Here is an 18304-nt window from a genome sequence, read left to right on the forward strand (position 1 = left end):
TCACAACGGGGTGGGATCCTTATCTTTTCTGCCGCGACCAGGTATACGGCTCCCGACCCATCTCTCTCTTCCTCGTCCTCGGGGAACTCATTTCTCTCAACTCTGGATTGAGGTTCACCCTTCCCTACGAGTAACACCTTCTCCTGTCCATCCGAGGCTCCTTTCCCCTCATCTCCTACCAATTCACGCGTCCGCATATCCAGCCTCATCTTCAAAGCAGCCATACCATCGATCCCTAGAATGCCATCTCCCTCAACATCTATCTCCGCTATTAAAAACTCCTGGGCGATGGTTTGACCCCGCCACATCAAGTCTAGCCGCTGTACTCCCTTGATTCCAACGGGGCTACCCGTCACACCCCGTGCTACCACCCCACTCTCTAACAACGGAACCCCCGGTACTGGTTGCCGCAAGATGGAAACACCCGCCCCCGTATCCACGAGCAAGGTCCTGGTCTCTCCTGAGAGCTTCACCGGGATCCTGATGAATCTGGAGCTGGGAGTGGCAACGTTTATAATCCTGTATCTTGGCCCCGTGGTGGCATCCCTCCCGCAGGTGGGGCTGACTGCGGGAGGAGGGATTTTGGGGCAGCCTCCAAATAGTTGGATTCCCTAACAGCATAGTCTGGTCTCACGGATCCAGGTGTAGCTCTCTTCGGGCACATCCTACAGATGTGCCCCAATTCCCCGCAGGTATAACATTTCACACCCCTCGCCCGTGGTTCTCTCACCCTATCCCTAGTACTCGAGCTTTTCCACTCACGAGGGGGCGACTGGTAGGGGCGGGGGCACTCCCGCGCAAAATGCCCCTCTTGTGCACAGTTGAAACATCTCCCCCGGCGCCCATAGCTACTATCCGCGTTTCTTGCTATGGCATATATCCCCCTCTCCAGGGTGGATCTAGCAATGCCGGGCCCGCTTTCCGCCTCTTCAACCAGATGCGCTCGCTTCACAGCTTCCGCCAAGCCTGTGGGGGGATGAAAGCGTAACTGGCGTCCCGGTTCACCCGCGAGGCCCTGGATGAACGCAGCGAGGACCACTCGCTCCATGAAATTGCGCTCCCACTGCTTCTGCTCCCCGCTCCCCGAGTGAGAAGTAGCAAACTCCCCCAATTGCCTACAGCGATCCGCAAACTCTCGGACACCCTCCCCACGACGCTGGGACACTGAGTTGAGCGCGAGTAAGTTTTGCTCAGGGGTACGGTGGTCCTGGAATCTTTCCAGGATGGCTCTCTTGTAGTCCTCAAAGGAGGACACCGCAGCGGAAAATATAGGGTGACTCGACACAAACACAGCAGCTGCGCCTGTCGTCTTTAGCTTACAGATCAGCCTCTTATCGTGGTCCGTCCAGGCACCACTCTCCGCCACCATCTCTATCTCGTTCAGGAAGTCCTTCGCTGGGGGCGCCCCGGTTTCCCCCGACCATGGCTTGATCAAGGCTTGTAAGCCCATCTCCCTCCGCCCGGAATGACCAGTCGATTCACGCTCGCTCGCTAAGGAAGGGCCATCCGTGCCTACCATTGTCCTCAACGTGGTTAACTCCCCCTCCATGCGTAAACGTTCCTCATCTAGGGTCTGTAACTCACGATTGGCTCGGCGTAATTCCTCCACCTCCCTCCTCAGAGCCTCCATGGTAGGGTCCGTTAGTGGCATAGAGATCCCACTTCTGACACCAGAATTGTGACCGAGCGCCGTTAAGGGCGATCAGGGCAAGGGGAATTTCGCTCGCTCAGCAGGGGGGTACAAATAACTCGTCAGGCTATGAATACACTGATTTATTGTTGGTCCCAATACACCAATTAGAAAATCGCATACAAAGAGTTGAGCTCATTAATACAAAACCAAACTAATACTTCCAAAAACATAATTAACAATAGAAATATAAACGAAACTGAAGAAACTATAAGATAACATAAAAGTAAGATTAAATAGGCAAATTACAAATTAAATCAACAAAGTTGGGCCCTTATTCTCAAACATTCTATTATTATTACTGTTATTATTACTATTATTATTATTATTATTACTATTATTATTATTATTATTAATACTATCGGTTATCTTTTGTTAATCTACACTCTAGCAAATGTACTCCTCCCTCACTACGGCAACAGTTAGCCTCGGCCGGAAGCAATGCGTAAAAATTTATGTTCAATACTCACAGCAAAACAATCCCATCAAACGCATAACACTTGTTTCCTCTCACACACTCTAACTAACTCTGCCGGTGTCTATACACTATACACCACGCGCTCGCTATTCTCTCTCTCTCTCTCACGCGGTACATTGCTCTCGGCCGCTACCAGCCGTGCCGTCAGCAGTTTAACTTAACAATTGCATTTTTTCCTACTAATTATTCAATTATTATTTACAAATTAAATGCTCTCCCTTTACATAGCAAAATTAAACTGTGATTTCAGTACTTCCTTTTAAGAAGAGCAAGAAAAATAAACTGCGATTGCAGTACTTCTCCCTAAAAGGCAAAGATTTTGAATCGAACGATAATTCATTGATGTAAATCGGTTCACTCATTGATAATTTTAACGATTGCAGTACTTCCTCTTAGTAGGTGTAAGAGCATGATGGCACCTCACAGCCACGTAGAGGAGCTTTAATCACTTCTTCGTGCTAAATTTTATCAAAATCGGACTAAGCTTTGTAGAAATATTGGTAATAATAGTTTTAGAAAGGGCCTTATTTGGGTGGGGCAAACTCCCCTCCTTATGAGGCACGGCGTCGAGACTTTTAAAGTGCAAATCTGTACAAAATTTCGATTCGAATGACACTTCATTCATGAAAATTAACAATGTAATTTTACTCCATTAACTTTTTATAAATTTTTTTAGAATTTATTAGATGTCGCAGACCCTTATGCTGGCCATTTCATTCATTTTAAGTTTTTTGATATAATAATAAAAGGTGAGTAATATCAACATAATTAGTTATAAAAATTTAAGTAATTTTATTGCATTAACTTTTCCTTCACATTTTGAATCTGAACTAGCCAGCATAAGGGTCTGCGACATCTAATAAATTCTAAAAAAATTTATAAAAAGTTAATGCAGTAAAATTACATTGTTAATGTAAGGTATAAAAATAATGTAAAAGTTAATGTAGTATCTATACATGCATGTTAAAGTAGAAAAAAACATTAGATATTACAGTCAATCTAAGTTAAATGGTGTTCTACTTGGAACATATATTTTGTAGATTAAAATGGCCAGCATAAGGGTCTGTGAAACATCTAATAAATTCAAAAAATGTGAAGGAAAAGTTAATGTAGTAAAATTACTTAAATAATATCAATGAAGTATGAATGAAATGATGGATACTTGCTGATTTGTGTGCATTTTGGCGTTTAATCTACCCTTATACTTAACATTTTAAACTGTAAGTTTTTGTTAAGGAAATACTGTTGGTAACTGTTAAAAAGCGTAAAAGAGAAACCACCAGTACACAATGACTTTGTTTTCATTAGTAATTTTGTTTATGAGTTAGATGGTGATATTACTCTCGAGGAGTTACTTTCTAGTATTAGTAATTCTAAACTAAATAAAGCCTCTGGCACGGACATGATCCCTAACGAATGCTTTAAAGCCTTACCCCCCAATTGGACGGCCTATTTACTAAATTTGTTTAATAGTATTTGGACACATGAAACTATGCCACCCTCCTGGGGTAAAATTAAACTGCAGTTACTTTTTAAAAAAGGTGATCGTTCAGATCCTAACAACTACCGAAGAATTGCAATATTTAATACCATCACTAAAATATTTACATCTATAATTTATAATAGGCTTTTGAGTTGGGCAGAAGCTAGTGGTCTCGTTCCGGAGGAACAAATGGGTTTCCGAAAAGGCAGAGGTTGTACAGATGCTGTTTTCTGTCTAATGGCAGCTGTAAATATACAATTGAGATTGAAGAAAAGGAAAGTGTTTGGTATATTTATTGATCTGAAGCGTGCTTTTGATTCTGTAGATCATACCAAGCTCTGGTTAAGATTAGCTCAGATTGGTGTCAGCGCAAAAGTAATAAGAATACTCTCCAATATGTACTCAATGGCTTCCTTTGTTATTTCCGGAGAGACCTCTGCTTCTTCTAATGAAATTCCCGTTACCCAAGGGGTCCTGCAGGGTGAAATCTTGAGTCCACTTTTATTTACACTTTTTATCTCGGATATAATTGATTATTTTACTGACAATGGGGCTCGCGGTGTCAATATTAATAAGTTCAAAGATCTGATTATGATCTTATATGCGAATGACATGACAGTCTTAGCTTCTTCTTGGCATGAAGCCCAGTCATGTTTACGCATTTTGGAAAAATATTGTACATCGAAATCACTTGCTGTCAATCCTGAAAAAACCGTAATTGTTCCATTTCATAAAGGAGGTAGGATCTCCAAGTTTCCGTCTTTTTATTATAAAAATAATAAAATTAATGTGGTTAACTCAGTTAATTACCTTGGGGTGCCTTTTTTCTCTTCTGGAAAGTTTTCTAATGCTGGGAATAATTTTTTGGCTAAAAGTACTGCTGCTAATTCTACGGTGCTAAAATTGTTGAGGGTTTCTAAATCGGATGAATGGTCCAGTAAAGAGTATTTATTTGATACCCTGGCTGAAAGTGTTCTCTTATACCAGTCAGAGATCTGGGGTGGCCAGTGTCTGGCGGTAGTGGAACGATGCCAGACGGGGTTTTTCAAGAAACTTCTGAGACTCCCAGTTAGTACTCCAAATGCGTTCATAAGATTAGAAACTGGACGGCTAAAACTACAATATAAAGTATTTAAAAAAATGGTTAATTGGTGGTGCAAGCTTTTGTCGATGCCTGGCAACAGACTTCCGCGAATGTGTTATCTGCGGTTATTAGATTTTATTAATGATTCCTCAATGCCCTTTAACTGGACCTCAGAACTTAACAAATACTTTTGTTTACTTGGCGCTGACGACATTTGGGCGAAACAAGATCCTGACGTCATCAAAAGCTCGAAAAATGATATCTTGTCTAAGTTAGCAAACCATTTAGTCAGCGAAGATATAGACTTTGTTTTGCACTCATCTTATAATTGGTGGTACAGAAATATCTCTTCTTGGGGCAATCGTGAAAATTATTTAGGTCTTAAATGTCATATAAACAAAATCAGACTGATAAGCCAGATCAGGTTAACCCATTATAAACACTGTGTAGTTGTTTGTGGAGACATGCGATATTCGTTCTCGCATGATAATATCTGCACGTTATGCCGATCCCAGCAATCAGATACTCTGCTCCACTTTCTTTTTAAGTGCTCCGCTTTGACTGATATTAGAAAAAGGTTTATTTCTAATTACCTAATTTTTTTCACTGAGGGTGAAAATTTGGAAAATCTTATTTCTGAGATGAATTTAGAAAAGATAAATAATATATATTGGTACTTCAATAACGGTTTAAAAATAAAGGGCGGATCAAGTATTCCAATAAATCTTTAAATAACAAATTATGAAAAACAAAGAATGGATAATTAAAGGAATAACATAATTTGAATAGAAGGAGGGAATAAATAAAAGAATAAATGAGAGTGAAGAAGAAAAAGGGAAGAAAGGGAGAAAAAAGGAAAAAGAGAGGGGATGAAGTGAGGGGAAAAGGAAAAAAGAGAAAGAAGGGATTAATGTAGATAAATATTAATATTACTGGAAAGTATTCTGCTTTATTTAATTGATTAATGTATTCTTTATTTGATATTTTGGTTTTTATTATTATTTTGTATTTATTTATTTTATTTTGTTTATTTATTTATTTGCTTATTTATTTATTTTTAGTAGGATGATCTTTTATTTCCAAGTTTTTCTTTTTAATTTTTTGGTTGTAATTTAATTTTGAACTAACGTGTTTTTTCTTTATATTTAATTACCCAATCTTGTAGCTTTTGTAAACCTGTATTTTGTTTGAAATCCCACTCCTTGCTTATAAGTTTTGTATTTAAAAAGCAATAAATACATTGATTGATTGAATAATAAAGTAGAAAAGCTAAAACAAGTGTACATTGACAAATACAAAGCAACATTCCTCCAAAAAAATACAGTTAAACGGAATTTCTGAAGAGGTTGCCAGCTACAGATCCTGTAGCACTAGTGCAAACTAAAGCGACAAGAAAGCACATTGAAATGCACAATTCATGTAATGAATTCCTCTCATTTTTCTTCTTCATTTCACTGTAATAAAAATAAATAGTGAAAGTAATAATAATAGAAAATTTAAGTGGAACTATAACAATCTAGAAATACTCTACTGACCATAATTTTAATCAAAATGTATTGAATATTCAGTAAATGGTGAGATGTTAACATGTAAAGTGTAGTGCCAATAAATTCCGCTAGAATGCATTTGCATGTTCAATTGCTAGTAAAAGGAATGTAATTATTAATTTTTCCCTTTTTTCCTTATTTAAGTCAATCAATTATTGTATAAAAAATAACAAAAAAATATTACAAAGTCGCAATTACCAATTGAAAAGAGGAATGAAATAGTTTTTTAATGAAAATGTAAAACAGTTAAATTTATCAAGTAATACTACTGAATTAGCACAAAAATCAATCAAAGCAATAATTTTAAAAAGAAATAAAAGAAATTAATAATAAAATAAAACTTGCAAAAAGTATTAAAATTCTATAAATTGAATAAGAATGCAAAATTAAAAAAGCATTAATATCACTCAAAGTCAAGTGCTGCAATGATTTAAAATATTAAAATTTAAACTACTAAAAGCATAATTAGCAATTATAAAATATGTAAAAATTGTACTCATTATAAGAAACAAAAAAGAAATAACTTTCGAAATAAATAATTAAATGTAAAACTTGTTTAAAGAGTATGCATCTTAATAGCTACTTACCCAGTAATAATAATAAGAGAATTATCAATTGAAAGACATTTAACAAAAGTACAATTGTTGAAATAAATACATTCATAAATTATAATTTAATATTGAGAAATAAAAGAAATACATTGTTGACCATAATTTAAAATAAAATCTATTCATTGCTCCATACACATCTCACAATTGCAGCAGTTCAGTACCACCAAAATCCGATAGAAAGCATGACCTGGCCCTATGCCCATACATATGCAACACGAGAAGTTATAATTGATCTTTTTTCTTTTAATTGTTAATGTTTTTTTTTAAATACAGAATAAATAAATAATGCAACAAATATTAAATATTGTCAATTTCAATAAAAGAGATAAAGTAAAAAGTGAAATAGTTAAATAACTTATACAATTGAAAACAACACTTAAATTCATTATCAGTGGATGGTATTAAGTTAAAAAGAATGAATAGACATAAAAATGAACAATTAAAATGTATAAAATCCATAAAATACATTAATGAAATACGTTTGATTCTCGTATGATCCGGTGTAAGAATAGCTTACTTAACAATGCCAGATATGTGGACAGGAGGTGGGGTTTCCCTTAGCTGTTCATGTAAACTTTTTCGTATTCACAGCATAAATAAAATAAATAGAAAATTTAAAAAATGAGATGTAGAACTTTAAGAAAAAGACAAAAATTGATTTCCTACAAATGTTCTACTCTGATACAATTATAACAATTACTATTAAATTCTCTTATTTTATAAAACTTAAATAATATTCCAAAAATGCATCATAACGAGTCTTTAATTAATGCAGCAAGCTAGTAAAAATAGAATAATTACATTAAAAGTACTAAATAACAATAACAATTTATCATTTGAAAGTATTCTACCTTTACTTGTTTAATAATGTATTAAAATGGTAGAAAAGCCAGTGTATTGATAATAGAAACACATTAAGCTTGTATATAATAATAAATAACAACATTTATTACTTGCAATAAGTACTAATTATTTAACAAACAAACAGGAGTAATATCACTTTTTGTAGATCTAAGTCTTTTAAATAGTATCATATAAATTGGTAGATGATTCATTATTGATAAATAATCTTCATCTTTATTGATTGTAATAATTACTAATTTCACGTAAATAGCAAAATAAAAATATATTTCAATGATTATGTCGTCTAAAATCATTAAAGACATGAAAATTGATATTTCAAATAATGTGAAACTACTAAAATCAAGTCAAAACAGCGTAATAATTAAAATAAACTCACTTGCATTAGACGCCAATTTCATCACACACTGTGCAATAAAAGTGGAAATTTAGCGCGCTTCCTTTCTCTGGTAAGTGTGCTAAAAGAGACACCTGTGTTGATGATTCTACACTATCACTGCACAATACCAACAAAACGAAGGTGGCCCTGAAAAGGCCACTTGTTCATTAAACTAGGGAAGCTAGAAACACTGTACGCGGTAAATGAAGTAACAAGTAGCGCACGTAATAAAAGAAAACTTTAAATTTAGGCAGATTTTCCAATGTATATTAGAAAACAGCCGGACCATAACGTAGACAAACTTTCTATTGGCTGAGTTCGTAACTCATAGCTTGTCAATTTTGCAAATATTGAAATAAGTAAATTTATGGTTTGAAATATTGTCAAATGTTGTTACAATGTGAAATAGTAAAGAGAAAAAACATTTATTACAAAAGGAATAAGAAATTATTGAATAATAATTAAAATATGGAATTTTCAATAAATAGAGATTGTAGTTGTGGCCGCTGGAGTCGTCTGCGTCAAGGGGGGGAACTTTATTGCAGTACAAGTATTGTACGAACGTAGCCAATAGGAATTGAGATAGAGCCCTATATAAGACGGCCAGTTGACTGCTCTGGTTAGTTATTCAAGAATTTTTAAACCATCAACATCTCAAGCAGAACAACTGCCAACGTGGGATTATACAGCTAAGCCAGCAGTATCAAGTGAGAAGAGGCTAGCTGGCCATGATTCGCCTGGACGAAGGCGCAACGTGGGACTTTAAAATTCGCCTGGACGAAGGCGCAACGTGGGACTTTAAAATTCGCCTGGACGTAGGCGCAACGAGGGACTTTAAAATTTGCCTGGACGTAGGCGCAACGTGGGAATACCATCTCATCTGTAACACCCCAGTACTAGTTACTGGTGAAATTTTTGAAATTTTCGCTGGGTCTTCGGACTCGGTGAACCCCCCTTCAACAAAGCTGTGGTGACACAGCACGCCTTCGAGTTGTTAGAGGCTAGCCCACTTGTGTGGTTTTGCATCTGGGCAAATCTGTTTTATACAGATATGTTGCTTGTTGCTGATCAGACAAGTGAGAATAGCAGAGAACAGTCCCCTGCTGGCCTGTAAACACGTCTTCCGTTCTTTAAGGACAGACGTGTGTTGCTTGGTGTGGCTCAGTTTCTAGAGGCTGTGGCAGACCAAGTCGACTATATATAGGCAGTTTGGGACTTTGCCTCAGAGGTGTGGTACACGTGTCTTCGGGCCCAAGATTCGTGTGCTAAGTGGTCAGGAGTTCAGGCTAGCTAACGTGCTAGTAACATTAGCTGTCCTGGACTCCTGCCTAGGCCACTTAGAGTTTATCACATCTGTAATTTTTGGCCCGCGCGCAGCTGAATGCGCCTTTACAGGGCGCGCTGCGCACATTTTTTTAAAATTAAAACAAAATTTTATAAAACTTAGCTTCATTATTCAAATACGTCTTTGCACAATAAAATGCACACAACTTTATTTAAACGGATCCACATATACATTTGACTACAATGATATTTCCTTCATTTCCTCCTGTTCTCGTCAACATTCAATAATGTTTTTTCTTTTCCAATGTAAAACTCTCCATCACCTTAGATGTTACTTCCTTTCCAACTTTTTTACCAATCAATTTTCATGCTACAAAAGAAATTCTCTTTGAAAAATTAAAAACTATAAAATCTAAACATCAGGTAAATGCCATATACAACTCCTTAACAAAAACTTACAGTTTAAAATGTTAAGTATAAGAGTTGATTGAACGCCAAAAGGTACACAAATCAGCTAGTACCCAACATTTCATTCATGCTTAGTTGATATAATTTAAGTAATTTTGCTGCATTAACTTTTTAGAATTTTTTTAGAATGCTTAACATTTTTTAGAATTTATTAGATGTCACAGACCCTTATGCTGGCCATTTTCATCTACAAAATATTTGTTCAAGTAGCACTGTAGATTGACTATAATATCTAGTTATATATAATAATCAAACTATTAATTAGAGGTTAGAAAGAAAAACGTTATAAAAAATTATGAGGCTAAAAAATTCAAACACTTTTTTTAAAAAATGCTCACACCAACATACTTCAATGATTTTATTTATTTATTTTTATTTTTAAATAAAAATCGTCGGTTTAAGTTCATTCTTCGATTAAAATGATTGTTATTTTACGTAGTAGTCAAGCGTTAATAATAATAGGTAATAATTATCTGGCTTTAGCGCAAATATAGTTTACTTCAATTACATTTTCAATCTAGGTATTCTTCCCACAATGTTGTACATATGTAATACAAAGTAAATAAGATATGCATATTTTTAGGACAGCTAATTATTCCAGTATTTTACTATAAGTAAAATTAGGGGGACTAAATTAAATTACAATTGAGAAATGAATTTGTTGTTGAATAATCTACTTGTTACTAACTGTGTGTTATTTGTGCTCACGAATATTTCGGTAAGACGAATTCTATACTGAAATATTGTTTTAAATCAGTGATTCAATTTTAAACTGTAGCCGACTCTAACTTTTCTTTTTCTACTTTAACATGCATACGAGGGTCGTTTGAAAAGTCCGTGCAAAAATAAAAACTACTTAATTTTTTGGGGTAAACCTTTTTAATTTTTCAACATAGTCTCCTTTTAGGCTTATACACTTCGTCCAACGCTGCTCTAGTTTGTTGATCCCTTCCGAATAATAGGATTTGTCCAAGTCTGAAAAATAGCCATTCGTTTCTGCAATCACCTCCTCGTTTGAATAAAATTTTTTTCCCGCCAGCCATTTCTTCATATTGGGGAACAAATAGTAGTCCGAGGGAGCCAAGTCTGGAGAATAGGGGGGATGTGAAACGAGTTGGAACCCTATTTCCATTAATTTTGCGACCTCAACTGCTGAGGTGTGAGCTGGTGCGTTATCGTGATGGAAAAGGACTTTTTTGGGGGCCAATCGTGGGCGTTTTTCTTGCAGCTCGGTTTTCAAACGGTCTAATAACAATGAATAATATGCACCTGTAATAGTTTTACCCTTTTCCAGATAGTCGATGAGGATTATTCCTTGCGAATCCCAAAAGACAGTCGCCATAATCTTTCCGGCCGAAGGAACGGTCTTCGCCTTTTTTGGCGCAGATTCCCCCTTGGTAACCCATTGTTTAGATTGTTCTTTGGTCTCAGGAGTGTAGTGATGTATCCATGTTTCATCCACAGTGACGAAACGACGCTTAAAGTCCTGCGGATTCTTCTGGAACAGCTGCAAACCGTCTTTGCAACACTTCACACGATTTCGTTTTTAGTCAAGCGTGAGCAATCGCGGCACCCATCTTGCGGATAGCTTTGTCATGTCCAAATGTTGATGCAAAATATTATGTACCCGTTCATTCGAGATGCCCACAGCACTAGCAATCTCACGCACCTTCACTCTTCTGTCATCCATCACCATATCATGGATTTTATCAATGATTTCTGGAGTAGTAACCTCAACAGGGCTTCCAGAACGTTCAGCGTCACTTGTGCCCATATGGCCATTCCGAAAATTTTGAAACCACTTATAAACTGTTCTAATCGAAGGTGCAGAGTCACCATAATGTTTATCAAGCTTCTCTTTAGTCTCCTGAGGCGTTTTGCCTTTCATAAAGTAGTGTTTAATCAACACACGAAATTCTTTTTCGTCCATTTTTTGAAAATCACTCGACTTCCTCGATTCAAACGAATGCCAAACACAAAGAAATAGACTGATCTGGCTGAAACTTGGTGTGTGTTCTTCCAAGAGATGCTACTAACTAAACATAACCTCGATATGCGCCAGTAGTGCTATCTCTCTGACTTTGCACGGACTTTTCAAACGACCCTCGTATATGTATACGTTTGTGACAACTTCAGAATAAAGGGCATATTAAAGATAAATCGGAAGAATAATTTGAAATATAGTTAAAATAAAGTACCTATTTAATAACGAACGTATATTATACATTTTATCATCATTATAAGAAAAAAATATTATGAATGAACTGGCCAGCATAAGGGTCTGTGACATCTAATAAATTCTAAAAAATATTAATGAAAACTAATGCAGTAAAATTACTTAAATGATATCAATGAAGTATTAATGAAATGTTGGGTACTAGCTGATTTGTGTACCTTTTGGCGTTCAATCAACTCTTATACTTAACATTTTAAACTGTAAGTTTTTGTTAAGGAGATTTTTGTACCTTTTGGATAGATTTTCCTTTTTGTCTATTTTACAAAGTTACATATCTGCTTTGCAGATTTATTTTAAATTTGGAATAAGCAACTCTATCATTATAACCTAATAAGGTATTAAGTCGGAACACTGGAGAGATCTTTTTAAAGAATGATTTGGCGGTGCCCAAATTATCCTCAATAACAATTTTTTTTTGAGAAAGCGTTTTGAATAAAATAGGAAGGTATTTGTACGTAAGTAACAAAATTAAACTGCGATTTCAGTACTTCCTTTTAAGAGGAGCAAGAAAAATAAACTGCGATTACAGTACTTCTCCCTAAAAGGCAAAGATTTTGAATCGAACGACAATTCATTGATGTAAATCGGTTCACTCATTGATAATTTTAACGATTGCAGTACTTCCTCTTAGTAGGTGTAAGAACATGATGGCACTTCACAGCCACGTAGTGGAGCTTTAATCACTTCTTCGTGCTACATTTTATCAAAATCGGACTAAGCTTTGTAGAAATATTGGTAATGATAGTTTTAGAAAGAGCTTTACTTGGGTGGGGCAAACTCCCCTCCTTATGAGGCACAGCGTCGAGGCTTTTAAAGTGCAAATCTGTACAAAATTTCGATTCGAATGACACTTCATTCATGAAAATCGGTTCACGTGTCGATAATTTGAAACGATTGTTATACTTCCTCTTAACAAGTGTAAGAGCTGATCGCCGCTTTAATGTTACGTAGGGGAGCCCTAACCCTATCATCCTACCAAATTTTATCAAAATCGGGCCAAGATTTACAGAGTAATTAGTAATAATAGTTTTAAAGGGGGCCTTACATAAAGGGGGTTAACTCCTCTCCCATTCGATGTACAGCGTCGAGACCCCCAAAAGGCACATCTACATAAAATTCCGAATCGAATGATACCTCATTCATAAAAATCGGGTCGCGCGTTTAGGCGCTACGTTGTTTACAAAAAAGGTAACAACAAGAACAACAACAACAAGAACAAGAACAAGACCAATTTTTGAAAATGCCGTTTTTCCTCATTTTCAGCAACTTTTTTCTCGAAATCTATTAGATCTATGTTGCAAAAAATTACAGTCATAAAGGAGAATTTGCCCTATATTATAAAGAAAATTTGGGAATTTTATCTTTTATAGAAAAAGAGAAAAAAATTGTCAAAGTTGGGTGTTTTTGAACGTTACGCTTTTTCGTGCATTTTTTGACGATCAACCCTTATACAACTGTCCTACCGGACAGTTTTAATAACAGTTAACAGTTACAAAGAAGATTTAAATAAATTAATTTTGAACATCGAGAATAAAGTAAAATTCCAGGAAGCAGAAATTGTTAGAATTAAAAAGGTGAATACTTTATTAAAGAAAGAAATAGATGACTTAAAATCAAATTATTATACTCCGCGATCTCCTGATATTATTAAAATTTTGAATGTCCCTAAAATGCAATATGAAAACCTTTCAACATTGCTATCAAAAATTGCCGAAACAATTGATTTCCAAATATATACTGAAAAGTTAGACTTCCTCTACAGAGGTAAAGCTTTAAATCAATCTTGTCCGCCAGTCTACGTCAAATTTATTTCTCGGATTGACAACGAAAAGTTTTTGATGCAAAAGAATTTGAATAAAAATAAACTTAACACAGAGATATTTGGATATTCTCCTGTTGTACCTATATACATTAATGAAGTTATGCCAATTTACATTAGTAAGCTATTTGTGAAAGCTAAAGAAATTCAAAGGCAAGGAGGGCTTAAATTTGTGTGGTACAGGAATAATAAGCTGATGGTGAGGGTAAGTGAAAACTGTCGCCCTAACATTATCAGATCAGCTGGTGATTTGTTAAAGTTTACGCCTGGAAATGAGGATTATTCTGGTGATGATTTGGAAGATACCACTACTGCAGATACGGATACGACAGACCAATCTCTTGTCGTGAAAACTGTCAAGAAAAGGAAAACCAAGAAAATAGCTGACTCAAAGAAACCGGGTCCACTGGATGTTTTTTTACGCACCACAACACCTACTACGTCCAAGAACAAATAAAGGAAAATAGGCCAGACGTAAGAGCAGTGAAACTTAAATTCGAGTCTATTTCTGTGTCTAATTTTGATTACATAAAATTTGGTTTTTGGAATTTAAAAGGTTTTAATTGCTTGTTTAATTTGGTAAGTGATGAAATTGAATCTCTATTAAGTGTCGATGTATTGTGCTTTTGTGAAACTTGGCTCCATTCAGATAATTTTCAACCCCCTATATTTTTGGATAATTATGAATTTTATTACTCGAATGCACGGAAACTTTATAAAAAAGGCAGAGCTTCAGGAGGACTGATTATTTTTGTAAAGAAAGGTATTTTTGATAATGTGAGTATTTTAATTAATAAAGAATATTTTCTAAATTTAAATTTAACTCTTGGGAATACTAATTTCGTGATTGGCTTAGTTTACAGGAAACCCAGTTTACCGGATGATGATATAATTAACTCTTTTTCCGATGATCTTCACTACATAATGTTAAATTATTCTGAGGCCCAAATAATAATTGGGGGCGATTTTAATTCCCGTATAGGCCTGCTTAATAGTACGGAGGATGATGTATTTGCAAATTTACACATAAAAGGATATAGAAGCTCTCAGGATGGATGTTTCACGAAAAGAGGCTCTCTTCTGGTTGATCTTATGGAAAATTCTGGGATGTTTGTTTGCAATGGCCGAGTAAATGGGGATGAATCTGGAAAATTTACCTATGTGGGTACTCAAGGCTGTAGCGTTATTGATCTTGTTTGGGCTAATATTGGTCTAACTCCCTTTATTCAAAATTTTACTGTAATGAATAATTCTTTGTTTACTGATCATAATCTTTGTGTTTTAACTATAATCTCACCCTTATCCAGTATAAAAAGTTCAAAAAATCTCGATTCTGTTCGTCAAATTACTTCTATTAATAGAAACAATGCTATCTTGGATGAATTTAAGTCATTGCTTAATGACGCCAATATTTCTGATAATTGCTTTGAAGATATAAATTTAAGTTACGACCAATTCAAATTAAACATGCATGAATTTATGTTAAAATCCGGTATTCTGTCCACTAAGAAATTTAATTGTAATAATTAAAAAAAAAGGCATAGATCGTAAACCATAGATCGTAAATCGTGAATGTTTACTTGCAAAAAAGTCAGTTAAATCTCAACTGAAAAAATGCAAAAGAAGTAATTTTAGTGAGACTACACTGTTACAATACAGCGAACTTAAAAAAAATTATCGTGCTGTAAAGGGAGAGCATTTAATTTGTAAATAATAATTGAATAATTAGTAGGAAAAAATGCAATTGTTAAGTTAAACTGCTGACGGCACGGCTGGTAGCGGCCGAGAGCAATGTACCGCGTGAGAGAGAGAGAGAGAATAGCGAGCGCGTGGTGTATAGTGTATAGACACCGGCAGAGTTAGTTAGAGTGTGTGAGAGGAAACAAGTGTTATGCGTTTGATGGGATTGTTTTGCTGTGAGTATTGAACATAAATTTTTACGCATTGCTTCCGGCCGAGGCTAACTGTTGTCGTAGTGAGGGAGAAGTACATTTGCTAGAGTGTAGATTAACAAAAGATAACCGATAGTATTAATAATAATAATAATAGTAATAATAATAATAATAATAGTAATAATAACAGTAATAATAATAGAATGTTTGAGAATAAGGGCCCAACTTTGTTGATTTAATTTGTAATTTGCCTATTTAATCTTACTTTTATGTTATCTTATAGTTTCTTCAGTTTCGTTTATATTTCTATTGTTAATTATGTTTTTGGAAGTATTAGTTTGGTTTTGTATTAATGAGCTCAACTCTTTGTATGCGATTTTCTAATTGGTGTATTGGGACCAACAATAAATCAGTGTATTCATAGCCTGACGAGTTATTTGTACCCCCCTGCTGAGCGAGCGAAATTCCCCTTGCCCTGATCGCCCTTAACGGCGCTCGGTCACAGCTATTTACGTACAAATACCTTCCTATTTTATTCAAAACGCTTTCTCAAAAAAATTGTTATTGAGGATGGTTTGGGGACCGCAACTATAATCATTATTAAAAAGATCTCTCCAGTGGTAGTAACTCCGACTTAACACTTTTTCAGGTTATAATGATAGAGTAGCTTATTCCAAATTTTAAAAAAATCTGTAAAGCAGAAGTAACTTTGCAAATAGACAAAAAGGAAAATCTATCCAAAAGGTACAAAAATCTCCTTAACAAAAACTTACAGTTTTAAAAGTTAAGTATAAGGGTTGATTAAACGCCAAAAGGTACACAAATCAGCAAGTACCCAACATTTCATTAATACTTCATTGATATTATTTAAGTAATTTTACCGCATTAATTTTCATTAATATTTTTTAAGAATTTATTAGATGTCACATACCCTTATGCTGGCCATTTTCATCTACAAAATATTTACTCAAGTAGCACACCATTTAACTTAGATTGACTGTAATATCTATTTATCTATAATAATCAAACTATTAATCACAGGCTAAAAAGAAAACGTTATAAAAAATATAAAGATATAATATACATTTTATCATAATTGTAACAAAATAATATTATGAATGAACTGGCCAGCATAAGGGTCTGTGACATCTAATAAATTCTTAAAAAATATTAATGAAAATTAATGCGGTAAAATTACTTAAATAATATCAATGAAGTATTAATGAAATGTTGGGTACTTGCTGATTTGTGTACCTTTTGGCGTTTAATCAACCCTTATACTTAACTTTTAAACTGTAAGTTTTTGTTAAAGAGATTTTTGTACCTTTTGGATAGATTTTCATTTTTGTCTATTTTACAAAGTTACTTATCTGCTTCACAGATTTTTTTAAAATTTAGAATAAGCAATTCTATCATTATAACCTGATAAGGTGTTAAGTCGGAACCATAACTACCATTGGAGAGATCTTTTTAAAGAATGATTATAGTTGCCATCCTCAATAACAATTTTTTTGAGAAAGCGTTTTGAATAAAATAGGAAGGTATTTGTACGTAAAAAGCAAAATTAAACTGCGATTTCAGTACTTCCTCTTAAGAGGAGTAAGAAAAATAAACTGCGATTACAGTACTTCTCCCTAAAAGGCAAAGATTTTGAATCGAACGACAATTCATTAATGTAAATAGGTTCACCCATTGATAATTTTAACGATTGCAGTACTTCCTCTTAGTAGGTGCAAGAGCTTGATGGTTCTTCACAGCCAAGTAGAGGAGCTTTAACAACTTATTCGAGCTGAATTTTATCAAAATCGGACTAAGCGTTATAGAAATATTGGTAATAGAAAGGGCCTTACTTGGGTGGGGCAAACTCCCCTCCTTATGAGGCACAGCGTTCAGACTTTTAAAGTGCAAATCTGTACAAAATTTCGATTCGAATGACACTTCATTCATGACAATCGGTTCTCGTGTCGATAATTTGAAACGATTGCTATACATTCCCTTAACAAGTGTAAGAGCTGATCGCCGCTTTAATGTTACGTAGAGGAGCCCTAACTCTATCATCTTACCAAATTATTTCAAAATCGGGCTAAGATTTACAGAGTAATTAGTAATAATAATTTTGGAGGGGCCTTACATAAAGGGGGCTAACTCCTCTCCTATTTGATGTACAGCGTCGAAACCCCAAAAGGCACATCTACATAAAATTTTGAATCGAATGACATCTCATTCATGAAAATCGGTTCGTGCGTTTAGGCGCTACGCAGTTTACAAAAAAGGTAACAACAAGAAGAAGAAGAAGAACAACAACAACAATTTTTGAAAATGTAGTTTTTGTGCATTTTTCGCATCGTTTTTCTCAAAAACTAATTAATCTATGTTATTACGAAAAAATTACAGTTATAAAGGAGGATTTGCCCTATATTATAAAGGAAATTTGGGAATTTTATCTTTTATAGAAAAAGAGAAAAAAATTGT

At 34.9% G+C, this 18304-nt stretch overlaps 1 long non-coding RNA gene across 1 annotated transcript in view; it reads left to right on the forward strand.

Annotated features, from left to right (window-relative positions):
- Window positions 1-15609: 15609 nt before the first annotated feature.
- The window catches only part of LOC141459564 (uncharacterized), a 35867-nt gene continuing 33172 nt past the window's right edge, over window positions 15610-18304 (forward strand). Inside the window, exon 1 of the long non-coding RNA XR_012461513.1 lies at window positions 15610-15856. This is a non-coding gene — a long non-coding RNA (uncharacterized lncRNA). The remainder of the gene's footprint in view (window positions 15857-18304) is intronic.

This window comes from Rhodnius prolixus, unplaced genomic scaffold (genome assembly GCF_049639745.1).
Source record: "Rhodnius prolixus isolate KJV_2025 unplaced genomic scaffold, Rpr scaffold_11, whole genome shotgun sequence".
In the NCBI taxonomy this organism is placed as follows: Eukaryota; Metazoa; Arthropoda; class Insecta; order Hemiptera; family Reduviidae; genus Rhodnius; species Rhodnius prolixus.